This window comes from Megascapheus bottae, chromosome 26 (assembly GCF_031878675.1).
Source record: "Megascapheus bottae isolate mThoBot1 chromosome 26, mThoBot2.hap1, whole genome shotgun sequence".
NCBI lineage: Eukaryota > Metazoa > Chordata > Mammalia > Rodentia > Geomyidae > Megascapheus > Megascapheus bottae.
The window spans coordinates 15,364,664-15,368,640 of record NC_143534.1 but is presented as its reverse complement, the minus strand read 5'-3'; the positions used below and the strand labels follow the sequence as shown (position 1 = coordinate 15,368,640).

At 43.4% G+C, this 3,977-nt stretch overlaps 1 non-coding gene across 1 annotated transcript; it reads left to right on the top strand.

Moving 5' to 3' along the window:
- The first annotated feature begins 3,571 nt into the window (after positions 1-3,571).
- Positions 3,572-3,645, top strand: Trnan-guu (transfer RNA asparagine (anticodon GUU)). The gene has a single exon. It is a non-coding gene; the product is annotated as a tRNA-Asn (tRNA).
- The last annotated feature ends 332 nt before the right edge of the window (positions 3,646-3,977 follow it).

Genomic DNA, 3,977 nt, shown 5'->3' with positions numbered 1-3,977 from the left:
CTACGGGTTGGGAGATGTCTCTTAGAACTTTCTTGCCATAGGTGGCCTCAAACAGTGACTCTCCCATTCTAGCCTTCATTGCGGACACGAGCCACTGGTACCCAGTTTCTTAATCTTTTCTTTTAAAAATCATCATATTATGCAAACATAAAGTGGAAAACTTAGAGCATAGCTCAGGTGGTAGAGTACTCAGAGTTTAAAACCCCAGTACTTTCAAATACATAAAAATGAATATATCTGAATAATTTTACAAAAATTTCCAACTAAGTGATACAACCTTAAAAATACATAAAACCAGAAACTATATTCTAAAAAAAATCTTTCTCAGTTTTCTTGAATATCTTACGAAGGTGTGCCCAGTCCGGTGATAACTTACGATTCCCATTCCTATCCGGTAGCTCTTGGCCTGATAAAACCTGACCCTCAGCAATTTTTGTGTGAAAAATTGACTTTTGGTGAGTGGAAGAAGTGCTTTAAGCTTAGAGGAAGTCAACTTATCACTACCATAAATCATTTACCAATGTACCTACACTATTCTCATGATTCTTCTGCTGCTTTGAGGAACATCTGGCTAGGAACATCTGCCGGTAGGGGGTTTGATCTCAGGGCTTGGGCACTCTACCATTTGAGCCACAGTTCCATCTCCCCCCTCCCATATCCCCCTTCTTCCTCCCCCTCCTCCCACCTGAGTTGGCATTATACCATGATCCTTAAACCTGACTAGCCAGGATTACAGACTTAGTCTTCTGTGGGGCTTGCACCCTGAGTTAGGCGCTGTCCCTGAGCTCTTTTGCTCAAGGCTAGCACTCTACCATTTTGAGTCACAGCTCAGCTTCTAATTGGAGATAAGGGTTTAACAGCCTTTCCTGCCTGGGCTGGCTTAGAACTGTGATTCTCAGATCTCAGCCTCTTGACTAGCTAGGATTACAGATACGTGCAACAAGCTGGGGTTTAGTGTTCTTTTCTCGTTTTTGTTCCTGGTGCATAATCTTCCACTATCCAGATGATCTCTTTCCCGGCCTCCACTCCATTGTAGCTGGATTGTTTATCACTTAGTCACCCTTCTGAAATAAAATAATGGAAAAGAATTAAGGTAGTGGACTATCATGTTAATGGAAATGCCATGTGTTGTGATGCTCTGTTGGGATGAAGCAGGAAACACAGAATTTGTGATAGCAGAAAGGCCTGTAAATCAATGTTGTCCTCCTTGCCTTGTCCATTAAGACCAGCTAGGCATGGTGGCTCACTCCTGTAATCCTAGGTACTCAGGAGGTTGAGATCTAAGGATTGTTGGGAACTATCCCAGGCAGGAAAGTCCATGAAACTTATCTCCATTAGCCACTAAAAAGCTGGGAGTGGAGGTGTGGCTCAAGTGGTAGAGTCCTAGCCTTAAGCAAAAAAAAAGCTGAGGGATGTCATCCAAGCCCTTGTGGATCCCATTTGCACAGATGTTTCTCTCTCTCATCCTCTCCCTGTCCTGGAAGAAATTCAACATGTGGGGTCCATGAATTTGTACTTATCAGTGTCCCCTTTGCTGGTGCCGGGGATCAAACCCAGAGCCTTGTTCATGCCAATGTGAGGTGCATTGTGTACTTTCTGTGAGGTGCATTATGTACCCATTAAGCATACATATTCTTAAATATTCAGTTCAATAGCATAGGCACATATGTAAAAAGAGCCTTAAGTCCTTCATCTTTAGCAATTATAAAGACCATGATATTAATGGAATAATAAGCTACATTCAGGACTAATTTTTTCTGTGGTTATCTAAAGTTTAAGAAACAGATATGTTCCTAAAATTAATTTAGTATATTTACTTGGGTTTTAAACACACATATGCATATATATGTAATCTATGTTTCTCACTTTATTTTTGTTTAGTGGGCATTTATCATAAAAGCCATATTGATAGATATCATTGGAAGAGAACATTCAGATTCCATTCAAACTTTTAAAATATTTATGTGTTCTTTTCAAGCATTCTGAAGCAGAGAAACACATAGGCTAGTTAATGGGAACACATTCATTCCCTTCTCTTAAAACATCTAAAACTACAGAACCAGGCTTGAAGACAAAAGTTTCAGGACCACGGTAATATTCCACACAACAACATTTTGGGGAGCAGTGTAGGTAGCCTTCCTTTCTGAACTGGCTTTTCTCAATTATTTCTCTATTTAGAAACTGAACGGCTCCTATGATGTTGACTGGAGGAGAAGAGATGGGATTAAAGATACTAACATAAACTAAATTGCTCCAAGTCTTATTTTAAGCAGGAGAGTAAATATTTAATGAAGAGGCATTGCAATCCATTCTAACAGAATTATCCCAGTAACAATAGCAGAGGGAAGGGCTCTGGAATTTGAGGGACAGAAACTATGATCCTGTATGGTTGCATGAACAGGAATATAAACTATAAGATAGGAAGGTAGCTTCTCATAATGAAATCAGTCTCCTTATCTGTGCCACATAAGTTTCCAAGATTGTGTTTTTCATACTGCAGTGTTCAAGTGCACATGTAAAAGTGTGTGGAAAACAGAATGATGCAGCTCGGTGAGAATTCCCAGCTGTTAAACATCTCAGTGCTTTCAGGGAACACCACTGCTAATTGGTTCCAAAGCCAATTTAAGTTGTCATCACGCGAGGGGCTCAAAATGTGGGTTGGACTAAAAAGCATGTGGCACACTAGCATCAATCATGGCACCGAGGGAGAATAAAAGTACTTTAAAAAGCACAAAGAACACACACAAAGAGATTTTCCTATAGAGTATTTTAAAGGGATGGAGTATGTTTGCAAAGCCATGTTTCTGGGTGAAACGCTGTCCCAGAATGGGCTATCAAGTGTATCTTCTCCTCAGTAATTTCTCTTTCCTCAAAATGGATTATAAAAAAATCCCAGAAGATGATTGTTTTAGGAGGCATAACTTAAATGCTGAGATTTCCAGAGGTAATAAAGCAATTAACCCAAAGTACAGGCATGCAGGAAACGTTACTGTTAGCGTTTGCTGACATTGCTTTGCAGTAACAAAACGTTACTGTGTCCAAAAAACAAAATCACATTGTGGTTTAGTACAAAGCAAGCCGTAGGGTGCGTGTGTGTGTGTGAGTGTGTGTTTATACCCCTACCTGAATCTAAAAAGAAAGCAAATGCGATTCAGATGATCTAGAAGAAAGAAACTGCACGAGTAAGTCAGCAGAGAACCGCACAAACGATCTTAAACCACAGGAGGTTCTCTCAGCTCCGAAGAAAAACCTGTATTTCCTTATAAAGGACGGGGGATCAGAAATAGTGACCTTCCTTCCACAGAACCGGTGGTGGTAGGGGGCGGGGTGGGGATGGGAGAGGAAAGAACAGGGTTTTTATAGGCGCTGCACTGTGTGGTTCTGCCAGATCTTGTACATACATATATATATATATAATATATATTAATGTAGTTAAAAGGTAGAAGCTCGAAACGAGAGTATTAAAAATTACTCCGTAAAGGATCGAATCAGGAAATGGGCAGGGAAAATTCGCTGGCTGTCTTTATTATTCTTCATAAAGGCTTCAGCTGAAGAGGCCGGCGGCATCAGAGTCTCTGTGGCGCAATCGGTTAGCGCGTTCGGCTGTTAACCGAAAGGTTGGTGGTTCGAGCCCACCCAGGGACGCAACTCGCTTTTGTAAGCCAGTCACCAGTGGTTTTGCACAAAACGAGAGTTCAGGCCTTTGGTCTGCACTGGGGTGGGGGTGGGGGGGACTTTCCGGGACCAAAGCCAACGGTGGGGCCCGCTGGCGGGGAGGTTTCGGGGGTGAGGGGCCTCCCCTCACCACCTTCTGCGCAGCCAGGTGGGCGCTGCTGGTGCTCCCTGTGAGGCCCGTAAGGGGCTCCCGGCGGGCTCCGGGCAGCCGCGGCGACGCGCGCGGCGAGGGCGCGCAAGGAGAGCGGCGCGCGCTGGGGCGAGGACGCGCGCGGGAGCGAGAGCGCGCGGAGAGGGGCGGG